Here is a 15,649-nt window from a genome sequence, read left to right on the forward strand (position 1 = left end):
GATTGAAATTACCTCTAAGTCCCTAGTATATAATATGGCATGGCAGTTTAGAGGTCAGCAGCCCTTTCTGCACTTGCATGTGTGCACTGCTGAACCTGAGGTCAGTTTAAAAGTAGCCCTGTGTTGCAGTACTTCTTTTAAATTGTAAATAGTGCCCAAACGCAACTTTGGTGTTTGGGGCACTTAAAAATGGATAACCTACAATATCTGGGCATATTAGGTACCCCCAGGGTCTCCACTAGGTTATCCCAGGGGTAGGGAGTCATGTATCTATAAGGAGGACCCTTATAAAATGAGTTTTATATGTCCTGGGTTAAGTGAAATTGCACATTTCACTCCCCACATTGCGATAAAGGGCTGCACAGAATTGACTTTGGTGCTAGGAGCACGGTGGAAGGAGGATCTGCAATCTTTTTACATATTCAGAGCCCCTAAAGTCTCCCCTAAGTGCTCCAGCAGTGCAGGTCCTGTAGATATAGGCAGAGTACTTCTAAAATATGTTTTTGTAAGCCCTGGTGCTAGAAAAATGGCCCAAGTCATTTTTCCCATTGCAAGTCCCCTGTCACATAGGTTAACATGGCAAGAAGTTATCAAAGAATAACTCTTGATAGGAGAAGGATAATCATACCATTTAAATACTTCTCAGAATGGTTTTAATAAACACAACAACGTGATATTGTTGAATTTCTCCTAAAATGTACACACAAGACATTATAAGACTTTCTTGTCTGTAAGCCCAGATTCAGCCTTCTAGTGGTCTGTCCTAATTGGTCAGAGTTAAGTGGATTAGCCAGGCTTCTTTGAAGAGGTGGTAAAGAGCCCCTGGAGTTGACCATCTCTGCTGGAAGGGCAGTGTTCTGTTACACAGGAATGCCAGACCAGGGGGGAGAGTCATAAACAATGGACTTCAAGGGAAGGGGAAGACACCAGTGTCATTTACAACTCTACTCTTTTGAACCCAGCCAGATGCTAGGCTTAATAAAGGAATGAGCAGATGCACGGGGGAGAGACTATGGAGATTAGCCATCCTAGGTTTGTGTTTAGCGAGCTCTTCTCTCCCTGCTGGAAAATCAGCCATTATGAATTTGGAAGAATTGGTGCACTCTGGTACAAAATAGTGCTACACTCTGCAGGAAGTGGTCATACCTTGGGGCGGTACCCTACACCCTATTGGAAAGGAGTGACCTCCTGCATGACCTAGAGAACTTGGAATAAGTATAAGAGAGGAGCAGAGCCACTCAGATCTGCTGCTTAAAACTTAACAAAGCAAGAAGGCCATCCTGAAAAGTTTGATGTGCATTTCCTAAGGCCTTCACTCTGAAGATTGCACCTTCTGCATCATCTGGAACCACAGCCCTGTGGACAACCTTGCTGTAAAAGAACTAAAGAGTGGACTCTCTGCAAGCTGCAGGTTAACAGAGCTCACCTGGAACATCACTACCAAGAATCCTCAACCTGGAGCAGGACCGGTGGATTGGTAAGGGTTTTGTTCAAGTGTTTCAAGGACCATCTTGGTGCTTCCAGACCCTTGGAGGGAGTTTGAGACACTTTGGGACCCGTTGGGGAACTTCAGGAAGAAATTCCAGAAGTTTGGGGAACTTTGGACCAACTTTGGAAATAAGCTCCATAAAGGGACCGACTCAACCTGGCCAGCCAAGCCAAGCCGCCTGCCTTCAACCGTGAGACGGCCAGCCGTCAAGGTTTGTCCCGCTGAAAAGCTCCATAGATCTTACTTCCAGAGTTTGACCGGGAGTAGGCGAAATCCGAAGCCGGCGAACCCACACTGGCCTGGTGATGAACATTGAGGGACCCTGCAAGAAAAAGCTCTGTAGAAGTTTCTAAGTCCGTACGTGGAAAAGGCGTCAGGGAGCAACCGTGAAAGCCAATCCGCCTGCCTTAAACCGGGTGTCAACCTGGATCCTTGGTTCGTCCGGCTGGAACACTCCGGAGGTCAGACTTCCATAAGTTTGACCGGGAGCTCGTTAAAAGGCAATCTGGCAAACCCTCACCGAATCCGGAATGGCTGACAGCTTCGAGAGACCCCGGGAAGAAAAGCTCCAGAAAAGTTTTTAAGTCAGAAGGTAAAAACTTTGACCAAGACCTACTGCGAGGGGTACCCGCACAGGGCTCCATTGTGTTCTGCCTGAAACTTTGATTTTGACCTGGTCTATTGCGACCAGATGTCCCGATAATGCGTAATAGGTTTCTATGTGCTAGATAATGCTAAATCTTTGAAAATTCATATCTCTGTTCCCTACATTGGATTTTTGTCGCTTATGTGTCATTTTAAAGATAAAAGTATTTCCTAATTTTATAAATTGGTGTTGGATTTTGATTGTGCATTGTGTCTTAATTATTTACTGAATTGGTGTTTTTAAATGCTTTACATACCTGTCTTTCAAGTTAAGCCTGCCTGCTCACAGCCAAACAATCAGGGGTTTGAGCATAGGAATAATTTTCTAAGACCTATTCTGAGCCCTATACAGTGTTAGTGGCCTTATTGCCAGTGGCAGATATACATTTGCCACTACTAATAATCCACTTTCCAACATCCCCAATGTCTACAATGCATCTTTTCTGTCACAAATTTAATTGAATAGTGATAGTCAACAGATGCTCCAGGCAACCAGCTAACTCTTCCAGTTATAATATATGTTCTATAATGTGCAAACAGAAGCAAGTAATCAAAGACAAAAGCTAAAGACATATATGTAAACTATTTTGTATGTGTGGCCTTACAGCCTGCAGAGAACAGCACACACTATCTGGATTTCATCAATAGAGCTTGCTGCTAATTTCTGTCTATTAAATATCTTAACCTGAAGATAAAAGAATGGTTACCATTAACTAAGCAAAGTTCTTTGAAAAAATAAATCATCGTGGGCTTTACTTTCGTGCAATACCCTTAATAAGACACCACCTTCTTCTGACTAAAACATCATGGGGCAGATTTAGAACCCCCTTGCGACACTTTTGCGTCACTTTTCCCAAGTTAAAAATAATGCAAAAGTGGAGCAAGGGGCTTGTAAATAAGCTCCTATGTTTTTCCATCAAGGTTCCTCATACAACCACTGATTGGGTCTGAGGCCATACAACTCTCTTCAAACACCACCTGCAATCTGCACTTTAGAGAACTCTGGGTGTTATTTAGTGTTTGGGGGTGCTGGACACCTCGTCTGCTTTATTTAAAGAATGTACATGGCTATCCCCTCTGATGGGTGGACATGTCAGCTTCCTTTTTCTGGTGAATGTCCCAAATTGGCAGAAATCTACTTAATCTCCTGTGACTTTAACCTTCAAATACAATCCAAAAAACCCCAAACTGGTTCAGCATACAGCAGTTCTGTCTTCCCTTAATATCTTCAGCCCTACTTTCTTGATAACTCCTACTAAGCGGGTAGATGACACTTGGAATCCACTCTAGATACTGCTTTTAAGTTGCCCCTACTTGAGTGAACTGACCTCCATCCTATCTAAAATCTAAAGTAAAATGTGTTGCTTACAAGAAAATGAGCCTATATATTGATCAAGAGTTAACTGAGTACTTCAAATTGCAGAATAAAAGGAGGAGATGAGATTCATTTTATTTATTTTTATTTATGAGTTATTTCATATCACCCAAACGTCATCCAGCCTGATTTCGAACCACTGTTCTGTGCATCATAGAAGAGTTGGTCTAAACAAAGTAACTTGTTAAAATTTGATTCATGCCAAGTGTATCAAAACATTGCTAAATGTAATAACTGCAAGTCATGGTAGGCAAAATTCATCGATGTTTACCGGTGTCTTGACAGTGCTTTCTTTGTTTCCTTGTCCAATACTGCATTACAAAATGTTATCACAGTGATTCCTTGAAGAAAAACATCTGAGAAGAAATAAGCATAATGAAGAAGATACAATCAATATGTTATACGCATAATGGGGAATACAATAGCTTGGCCTTGAGTTAGTTAGAAAAGAATGACAGGCCATATTATCAAGGAACGGCGATAATGTTATCGTCGCTTTAGCGGCAGGAAACTGCAGCTAAAGCGGCGATAATGGGCTTGATAATATGCCCTTGTGAATTCCCATAGAAGCCCAGGTTCACACCAGAACCTGGGCTTCTATGGGAATTCACAAGGGCCCAACAGAACGTGAGAAAATAGGAGGATGCTATAAAAGAACTAACACAAAGATATGTGAACCCCGGTGTACTACACCGATCAACATGTATAGAAAGCACTTTAAATTTAGGCAGTGATAAAGCATTAGCGACTGTAACGTCTCCCCTTAAAAACGTATTTCTAGAACCCAAATTCTAAACCCACAATCAATTAAAATATTTTGAACATTAATTGCTTAAACCCCAACAATTCACATTTTACTTATGTTGAGTTGATAAGTATGTTACTTACTGCCTTTTATTGTTGATGGCCTAATGAAGGCCTTGATGAAGACATTACAAGTATAGATCGGTACCACTTTTGAATTTTGAGGTACAGTACCTTAGATAAATGGTGCAACAAACAGAGCACCCACAAATATATCCCATTGTGGGTATTCGCAAACATTCTCAAACCAAACGTATGCCCCTAAAAGTATTGGAAAAAATACTGGCATAGATGTGCAATATGGATGTCATATGGCCTCAAACACTGCAAAATGTTCAGGTTGTGTTAAAGAATTTATCCATATGAACAAAAATTTGCCACATGCAGAAAAATCAAAGATTACAATGATGTGCAAATGTTCTCTTATCTTAACCAAAACCGTGCAGATGTTTAAAACTTGCCGATATCTGCTGGCCTAGGATTGGACAGTTCGTGGAGATCTATGAATGTACTAGATTGTGCTGCACAAGAAAAAGGATTCTTGTGAGTTTTGAAAATGTTTTAACTGGCAAACCTGAAGCAGCACTCTAGTATTTATGTCAAGGGCCATAATTTTGAAAGTAACTCGGGAGTAGCACAGGCATTACCCTCCAACCTTATCACGTGTGGGGTCCTTGAATATTAGAGAAAAATTCTTATGCAGCTCCTTCTCTAATGTGACTCAGGAGGGTGCACATTTTGCACCAATTTTATCTTGGGTGGGATTCTCCCATTTCCTTGAGGGTGTGCCTGTAAGAACACTAGGCAAATGCCCTGTCCACTGCACCCACACCATATTATTAATGTGAGGACTTAGGCAAAGAGGCTCACAGTAGTTGAACTATCTGTGAGCTGCTTACAAAATAGTGCACAGATAGTGCACCCCAATAAATCCCACTGCAGATCCCACTGCAGATCGGAACGGTCATGCACTGTGTCTGCCTGCAGGGGGTTTCCTGTCCTTTTTCCACATGAGGGTGGCCTCTCTGTGTTGAAATGTGTGTCAACACTGCAGACTTGTAGGCATTGCAGTTTTTACTTTATTGCAGGGGCGGTTACTCCACTAAGGAAGAGGAGCGTTGCCCCCCGTGCGACGCAGCAGTGAAATAAAGGAAACATAAAATGATAATAAATCGATGTTATTATCAATATATGTTTTCCTGCTGCGGGAGCTTTGCTGGCGGGGCACGGCTGGGCTGCTCACACAGGAGCAGGGGGAGGAGTGGTTTGCCCACTCTAAGTGCATGTGAATGTTTGGCTCGCCGTCTCAGGCCGGCCAAACATTCATGCACACTTTGCATGTTCTCCACCCAGGTGGCATTACAGAGTGGAGAACGTGCCTAGGCTGCCATTGCCTGTCTGAGTGCCGAACTACAGCGATAAGACCAATTACAATGCTGCAGTGCAACGTTGTGATTGTCTATGCCGAGCCTAGTCCTTTCTGCTTCATGAGACGATAAGGGGCGACGGAGGAGAGACGTGGCAATCAGGTAATTTTTTTCAATATTTTCTTGCACCCCCAATCGGTGCCGGCCGCCACTGCTTTACTGCATCTTACTAGAGGAGCCCATCTCCACCTTCCTTGTGTTACTTCAACAAAGCCCCCGTCAAATATTTCTGTGGATCATGAACACTGTTTTCTAATGCATTTATGAGGTTTCTGTTTCTCAACTTTAATTTAATTAGATTTAGGTGAACAGAAAGCACCACGGTTAAGGAGTGTAAGAAGTTGGGTTATTAGTTGAGAGTGGTTTGCAGCCCCACTCAAATAATAAACACAGTCCTTATCAGGGTCAACCACAAAAGTCACTAAATGGACCTGTGCTTATCCCTCTGGTAGCGTGGCACAAAAGCAGCCATGCTTTAACATAGAGGCAAAGTTTAATGGAGCTTCGGGTTGGTTGAAGACGCTAGCGGCTGCTGATGCGAGGAGCCAGCTCACAGTCGCAAAGATCACCAAACTTCTGGATTTTCACCTTTTTACTTCATTTAGTGGCAGGAGGAGTATACTGTCATGTCAGCCCAGGGTCCAGTACCAGCAGGGCCCAGGACCTGAGGGACACATCCTGGGGACCAGGACTCACTCCAGCAGACAGAGGCTATTTATTACCATTGTTGAGCGTGAACAAACTCGCAAAAAGTGAAGCTTTGATTGGGTCTTGATGCCTCTTCTCGCTCAACATTGGTGATAAATTTCATATTAATTTGCACATTGCTCTTTGGTGCATGACAGAACTAGTTTGTGACCACATCTGCTTGCATTTTATACATTGTAGACATACATTAAGTCACATATATATATATATTCACTGAAAAAACCATAGGTTTCAGGGGTGTTATAGTTAGCTGGACTTTTCACTTGTACAAAACCATTGAAATTCCCCCGTTATAGTTAGTTCAGCTAACTATAACTCGCGCGCCCGCAATGCACGGCTGATGACGTCACATATTACATCACTCATGACATGGTCAGTGACATCTCAAATGACATCACTGATGACATCACTGATGACATCATCCTTGTGATAGAGTGGCAGACCTCCTCTCACCCTAATATAACCTTTGATACACACATTCAAAAATAGAGACTAAAATTTTCAAAACAATGGACATACCCATACCAGTTACAACAACCTCTTCAGTAATTCTAAGATCCACATACACATCCACACATTCACCAACAGTCCTATACAGTCACTCATACATGTACTCACTCATCATATGTACTCATACACCTATACATCCTGTTACACAATGCCACTCATCCATAGAGTTACTCACACACATAGTCACTCATGCTAATAAAGAATCAAACATACATTTACTTGCATATACAGTTATACACACACCACCACTCTTACTTCTACGGAAACTTACACATACTTAGTCTTTTAAACAATCATTTATAGAAACACATACTTATTCATACAGGAACTCTTTCAATCTCTCACTCTCACATATACTCACTTATATACACCAATAGTCACATATACTAGTTTAAAACATATGTAGTTACTCATAAAGACACTATTGAGACAGTCATTCACTCACTAACACACCCATACACACACTCATCCACCCATACAGTCCTGCACACATGCTGTCTTCAACACATACAAACAGTGAGTCACTCATTCATGCACCTATGCACTACGTAATACCCCCCACCGAACCATGCAGACACTCAGACTGATACTCAAAAAACCAACTAATAACCTATATAGACACCCATGTAGCTACTCACCAACCCATGCAGCCACTTATACACAAAGTGAGAGACTGATACAGATATTTACATATTTAAACATTACTCACTAAGCCATGTATTAACTATGATACACTTAATCAGTCAGTTACACAATCAATTTTTCAAAAACAAATCATCCATTTAGACACTTATATACCCATTTATTCTTCCATCGACCTTGAGATATACATATATAAAACATATTTAATTTTCAGAAAAACAGACATTCACTGGATGATGTCATCAGTGATGTCATCAGTGATGTCATCAGTGATGTCATTTGAGATGTCATCAGTGATGTCACTGACCATGTCATGAGTGATGTAATATGTGACGTCATCAGCAGTGCATTGCGGGCGCGCGAGTTATAGTTAGCTGAACTAACTATAACGGGGGAATTTCAATGGTTTTGTACAAGTGAAAAGTCCAGCTAACTATAACACCCCTGAAACCTATGGTTTTTTCAGTGAATATATATATATATATATATAAAATTCACTGAAAAAACCATAGGTTTCACACATGTTATAGTTAGCGGAAATATTACTGATAAAAAACCAATGAAATTCCCCCGTTATAGTTAGTGCAGGCAACTATAACTCACGCGACCGCAATCCTCTGCTGATGCTAATACTGTATTTAGACACGTATTTGCCCATGTCTTCTTCCATACATTTTTAGCTATACATATATTACAAATATTTTTTTTTCATAAAGACACATATGTCATCAGCAGAAGATTGCGGTCGCGTGAGTTATAGTTGCCTGCACTAACTATAACGGGGGAATTTCATTGGTTTTTTATCAGTAAAATTTCCGCTAACTATAACATGTGTGAAACCTATGGTTTTTTCAGTGAATTTGCAAGGTTTTTTAAATGCTAATTCCTAACTATAACGTGTGTGAAACCTATGGTTTTTTCAGTGAATTTGTACAGTTTTTTAAATGCTAAGTTACTTTACGCCATTCGTGGCGTGCGCGCCCACTTAACGCAGTTCGTTCCGTGCGCGCACGGTGCGCTTCGCGCACCGTACGCGCACAGTGAGCACGCGGTGCGCTTCGCGCACCACGCGTCCACTTTACACAGTTAGTGCCGTGCACGCACGGTGGGCACGCGGTGCGCTACGCGCACCGCGTGCCCACGTTACGCTAGATGGGCCATGTACGCACGATGCGCTTCGCGCACCGTGCGCACATGGAGGACATATGATGCACTTCGTTTTGAAAGGTAATATTTTAATTTTTCGTATATGTTATAAGTCATGCACAAATGGTGCCCTTCGGGCACCATTTGCACACGGGGTGGAGAGAGTGTGGATAATTTTTTTTTTAATTTTTTTTTTTTAAATATTTTAGTTTAACTCAGCTTTAATAAGCGATGCACAATTGGTGCCCTTCGGGCACCAATTGCACACGGGGTGGGGAGAGTGTGGATAATTTTTTTTTTTTATTATTTTTTACCGTACGCGTACGGTAAGCGTAATCGGCGAAATTAGCGAAAAAATAAAAATTCCGTTTTTGGCCTTGGGGGATCTTTGGGGACTCCCTCAACATTGCTATGTGTGTGGGAGCTGTCTAAACAGCCCCTTTACATGTTTTTGTGCTTTATATTTTAAACATCACTCTCAGTGCGAGAGAGAAAATGGCGGCTGCCGCTTCCTGGTTTCGGCCGATTCGAATGTTTACTAAGATCTAAGAGCCAATCAGAATCGCGCTCGCGCACGCCACCGTACGCGTACGGTAAGCGTACCGTAAGCGCACCGTAAGCTGGCTCAGATATATATATTGATTTAAAGGCTATTTTCTCAGAATCTACTGAACAGATTTACACCAAACCTACAAAAGGCACTTCCTTGACCTGAGGACTACCTCTCTGCCAAATTTCTAGTAATTCTGTTCAGCCGTTCGGGCTGTAGCCCTGTCTAAAGGTCCTATGGAAAAATGCATGGGAAAAACGTGTTTTGGGACCCCCCTTTTATCTCAGCCCCCGCTTGACAAATCCCCCCGAGACTTTCAGGGTAGGAGCGGAGCGGAGCGCCCCACCTATTTTGAAAAATTCGCGAGGATTCGTCGACCGGCGCCAAAGTTATTCAAAATAGAATGTTGCGGATTTCCTATGGAAACGTGGTCCTAACTATAACTACCTACTGGCGACCGCCAGTAGGTAATATATATATATATAGATAGATAGATAGATAGATAGATAAATAGATAGATAGATAGATAGATAGATAGATAGATAGATAGATAGATAGATAGATAGATAGATAGATAGATAGATAGATAGATAGATAGATAGATAGATAGATAGATAGATAGATAGATAGATAGATAGATAGATAGATAGATAGATAGATAGATAGATAGATAGATAGATAGATAGATAGATAGATAGAAAGAAATGTTTGGAATGCACTACTCATACACTGCACGTGATGCACAAAAGTACAATAAATATCTATATCAATATTTATTTATTTTATTTATTTATTTATGTAATTTATAAAGCACGCAAATACCCTTGGGTGTCTCGGCATTGTGGACTGGGCAGAGGAAGGCTGGCACGGACGGCTATTTGTTAACCCCTTCGATGCTGCGCAGATTCCGCCGCTGTGCTGACGGAATCTTGCGCGGGCGTGGTCATGACGGAATGGTTCCGTCATGAGCACAGCTCAACCGTGGGTCATGACGGAACCATTCCGTCATGAGCACCGAAGGGGTTAAAGAGCCAGGTCTTTAGTTGTTTTCGAAAAGTGAGCAGAGTGGGACTGGTCTTGATGTGCAGAGGGAGCTTGTTCCATAGTTTGGTGGTGGCGAAAGTGAATGTTCTGTCACCCCAGAAGGCTTTTTTGGTTCGGTGAACAATCAGGAGGTTTGCTACTGATGAGCATAAAGGTCTGGTGGGGTTGTAGGGGCAAAGAGTTTTCCTTAGAAACTCCAGCCCGATGGTGTGGACTGCCTTGTAGGCAATGTTTAGCGCCTTGAACTTGGATCTGCTCCTGACGGGCTGCCAGTGGAGCTGTTGTACCACATTGGATATTGGTTTGAATTTGGGGGTGGCTGTCAGGATTCTGGCGGCTGCATTCTGCACTAGTTGTAGCTTGTTTAGGACTCTTTCTTGGACATTGATGAATAGGCCGTTACAGTAATCGACCTTGGACTGAGCTCCTGTCTTCTGAGGAAAATTGGAAAATGAGAGGAGTTGCTGTAAAAAATCATTTTCCCATAGGAAACTTTAGGCAAGGCTACAGCCCGAACTGCTTAACGGAATTACACCAAATTTGGCAAAAAGGTAGTGCTTGATTCAGAAAGCGTCTTTTTTTTTTAATGTTGTAAATCCATTCAGTAGCTGCTGAGATTTTGTTTTTTAAAGTTTCGATATCTGGGGCAGCGGTGGGTTCTCGTACCCTCCCTACCGCGCGCTTGACTGTGATTGGGTGCCACGATCACGAGCTTCACTGTGATTGGCTGCCAACACTGCAAACCAGGAAGTGTTGGCAGCCATCTTGTGACCCGGTAGAACCGAGTTACAAGAAAACAGTCAAAAAAAGATTAAAAGAGAAGAAAAGGGGGCAGGGTATAAACACCCTGACCCCCTAGTCCTGCTCACGGGGGTCCCACAAGGCCCCAATGACTAAAAATAATAAAAAAATGTATAAGAAAAACATCAGAATGCATGCTGGGGGCGGGAATCCACACAAAAAAACAAAAAACAAATGAAGCGGGGGCTCCCCCACTTCATTTAAATGAGCCCCTGGGTGGGCCATGTTCCGGGGGCAATCCTATAATTATATTGCGGGGGCCTTTGAGCCTCCGCAGCCCTGGGGACTGCCACCTTCCATGTAAATTAGGTGCGGGAGGGCACACGGCCCTCCCACAGCCCCGGGGATCGCCACCTCCCCGGGGCTTATTTTGTCATTGTTCGGGGGGCCTCCGAGGCCACCCCAAGTCCCGGGGATCACCACCCTCCAGGGCTTTAATTAAATAAGCAGGGTGGGCCTTGCGGGTCCCCCGATGCCCCGGGAACCACCTCCTCCCTGGGGCTTTGAAAATAGACGTGCGGTCCCCTCCTGGACCGCTTGATGGCCCTGGGGATCGCCACCCCCCACGGCCAGCTCCTCCAATGCCCCGGGGTGTGCACCCCCGGGACATTGCCGTTTGCTATGACAGAATGGGACCATGGCTTCCACCCTGTGATAGCAAACCGTGGTTTGCTCGTCTCGCTTCAATAAAAGAAGGAGAATTGCTTTTGGGCAAGGGAAGCTGCATGTTAGCTGCTTCCGTTGCCCAAATGCAATGTCGGCTTCCGAAGGAGTCGGGGAGCCGGTGGGACCGTGGGGACATTTAGGCTCCCCCTACGGTCCTCAACAGAAAGGCCAGGCCCCGGGGGGTGGGGTCCCCCAGGCTAGAAGTGGCCAGGGAGGGGGGCCACATGGCCCCTTCCCATTTAATTTATTTTTATGAAAATGAACGTTTAAAATAAAAAATAAAAAAGTTTGGAGTTGCGCCCCCCCCCGTCCACCCCCACAAACAAATGTGATAGCAACCTTCCAAAATCTGAAACGTAACAAATCAGCTGATGTCGCACAATTATAAAGATCAAGAAGCATGTGAGGTTGGACAAATGAGAATCATAGTCATCTATGGATGTACATATAAAACATTTTATTTATACAAAACAACAAAATAAAAGTAGGTACAGCCATGGCGTGTCATCCCTTGACAATCTGTGAATTACAGCCTGCAAGACAAAAAGTAAGATACGATTTTGTGTTATGCGCCCATCAAAAGAGAGAGCGAAAGAGAGAAAGAGTGAGAGAGAGAGGAAGAGAGAGAGAAAGAGTGAGAGAGAGGAAGAGAGACCAATAGAGAGAAAGAGTGAAAGAGAGGAAGAGAGAGAGAATGAGAGAAAGTGTGTTTATAGAGAGAAACAGAGAAAGAGAGAAAGTGTGTGAGAGAGAGGAAGAGAGAGAGAAAGAGTGAAAGAGTGAGAGAGAAAAGAAGAAAGAGTGTTTGAGAGAGAAAGGAAGAGATGTAGATGGAGAGTGAGTCCCGACACTGCGGAAAAAATCCCCACAGCTCACCTTTCTGCCACCGGTGTCTCTCTAACCACGTGCCATGACATACTCTAGCCCTCAAGCTCACTAATCTGAAACATAGTATAGAATCAGTAATGGCAGAATATATACAACTGCACATGTCTTCATCGCTGTGCCACACCTGTGCACCCAGGTTGCTGCATCCCATCCACCTCCGTCGCCCAGAGGTGTCTGCTTGCCCCTGCACACCCAGGCTGCTGCACACCATGCACTCCCAACAGCCAGAGGTGTCTGCCCGCCCCTGCGCACCCAGGCTACTGCACACCATCCACTCCCACCACCCAGAGGTGTCTGCCCGCCCCTGCGCAACAAGGCTGCTGCACACCATCCACTCCCACCGCCCAGAGGTGACTGCCCGCCGCTGAGCAAACAAGCGTCTCTCTGCTCACCTTCCACCACTGGCGTGTGTCCAAGAGGGCCCATGACGTGAAGGTTGCACATATGATTCTGGGTCTTGATATCGCAATGGCCTAGAACATATCAAAGCATCACGCCGAGGAGTGTGTGGCGTACACGCGGTGCAGCCGAGCTCACTATTTAAATCGGGTCTTGATTGCCAGGATGATGTATCAAGGCAATGCATCATCACAGGCTGCACACCCGCTCAGCTCTGGTGGCACTAACTCAGTGGAACTCAAGTCATCACCACATGGTGGGAGGCCCGTGTCGGGGGGGGCGGCAATCTGTGAATCATAGCACGCAAGACAAAAAGCAAGATAAGATTGTGCGTCATGCACCCATCAAAGGAGAGAGAGAGAGAGAAAGAGTGAGAGAGAGGACGAGAGAGAGAAAAACAGAAAGAGTGAGAGAGGTGGGCAAAGAGAAAGAGTGAGAGACAGAGGAAGAGAGAAAAAGTGAGTGAGAGAGGAAGAGAGAGAGAAAGAGTGAGAGAGAAAGGAAGGAAAAGAGAAAGAGTGTGAGAGAGAGAAAGAAAGAGATGGAGAGGGAAAGTGAGTGCCGACACTCCGGACAAAACCCTCACAGCTCACCTTTCTGCCACTGGTGTGTCTTCAACCACGTGCCGGGACATACTGCTACCCTCAAGCTCCCTCATCTGAAACATAGTATAGAATCAGTAATGGTAGAGTGAATACAACTGCACACGCCTTCATTGCTGTGCAGCCCCTGTGCACCCAGGCTGCTGCACCCCATCCACTCCCACCGCCCAGAGGTGTCTGCCCGTCCCTGCGCATCCAGGCCTCACTGCTCACCTTTCCGCCACCGCTGTGTCTCCAACCAAGTGCCAGGACATACTGCAGCCCTCAGGCTCACTCATTTGAAACATAGTATAGAATCAGTAATGGCAGAGTACACACAACTGCACACGCCTTCATCGCTGTCCCGCCCCTGCGCACCTAGTCTGGTGCACACCATCCACTCCCACCGCCCAGAGGTGTCTGCCTGTCCCTGTGCATCCAGGCCTCACTGCTCACCTTTCGCCACCTGTGTGTAGAAAAGAGGGCCCACCACATGCCGCTGCAAGCCCCTAGCCTGGGGTCCGCTGACAGGGCAACCTCCACATCATCTAGCCCCGCTCCGCAGGCCACCAGGTCTCACATTTGGTGCTGCATCTTGATTTTACCATGGCAGAGGACATACCTGTGCACCCGTCATCATCGCAGGTTGCACACCCGCTCAGCTCTTGTGGTGCCACTAACTCTGTGACCAGCGAGGCCACGCCACGTGGCGGTAGGCTCCCGCTGTTCGATGGCTCAGGCCTACACTGCAGTCCAGCAGGGCATCCAAAACCTGACCTCTCCAGACCGCCGGGATGGAGCATCATCGCCGGCTGCACACCTGCTCAGCACTTACGGTGCCCTTACCTCAGTGTACTGAAAGTCTCCGTCCCATGGTGGTGTGCCTGAGCCGGCCGCAGTGCATCCAGTGCCATCAAGTCTGAAATGGAAATGGCGTAGAGCACGTGCGCCCGGTCTTTTTTATTGGCAGGGTCACGTGTCCTGTAATGCCTGTACTTGATGGGTGTGGTGTGGGTGTAATCCAGCCGTGAGGGAGTGGCTGTGGCGTACTGACAAGCAGACCTGTGACCAGCAGATTACTGCAATGAAAACATGGGCCATGTAGCGTTGTTGTCCCTCCCTGTAAGCGTAAGCGGAGTGGGCTGGACAGAGCCGGACTGGGAACTGAAAGCAGCCCTGGGAAATTTTGGCAGACCAGCCCCCGTTCGGCGCGTAGCGAGCAAGCGCAGTGAGTGAGCCCGAATGCTACTAGGTGGGTTTGGGGGGCTCTCCCCCCAAGAAAATTTAGAAAAACGACAGACCAAAACGGTGAATTTTACAGCACATTTTTCATTACATGTTCAATTGTATCTTCTTTCAAAGCACAGTAAATAGTAGATGATGACCTTAAAGAGCACCAGGTTACCCACCCAGTCATATGTACCCATAGACATTCTTTCAGAGAGCAACAAAAATAGACACAGTTAGTAAATCAGAGAGAACTAAGTAAAAGTGAGACCAGCCACCCATATGGTGTGTAGCGAGCAAGCGCAGTAAGCAACCACTACTAGGGGGAGTCAGAGACTTAGAGTAAGGAAACTTGGTGCTGTATGGGATGCAGACCTCTACTTCCAAAGTGGAGATTTAGTAAAATGTACCCCGTTAATGGAATCTCATTAAAAAAAAAAATTGCCTTGCATCACTCCATAAAATCACCACATGAGTGAACAATGAGTGCACTATCCTGGCCTATTAGTATCCCAAGTAATTTACTAGGGAGGTTGCAAGTGCCAGTGGCAACACCAGTGGCCAGTGGAAAACAAAACACTTGTGTAAAAAAAAACCACACTAGAAAACCCTGTTGTCTGCTTAAAATATATTTTTCAGCACAAGCCCCAAGTTGGGGCTAGTGCTGAAAAATATATTTTAAGCAGACTTGCTGGCCCCAACCTTTGCCCCCGTTACAGCCCCCAAGAGTCAAGCAGCACAGCACAG

The sequence above is a fragment of the Triturus cristatus genome, chromosome 2_2, assembly GCF_964204655.1.
Source record: "Triturus cristatus chromosome 2_2, aTriCri1.1, whole genome shotgun sequence".
NCBI classification, from domain to species: domain Eukaryota; kingdom Metazoa; phylum Chordata; class Amphibia; order Caudata; family Salamandridae; genus Triturus; species Triturus cristatus.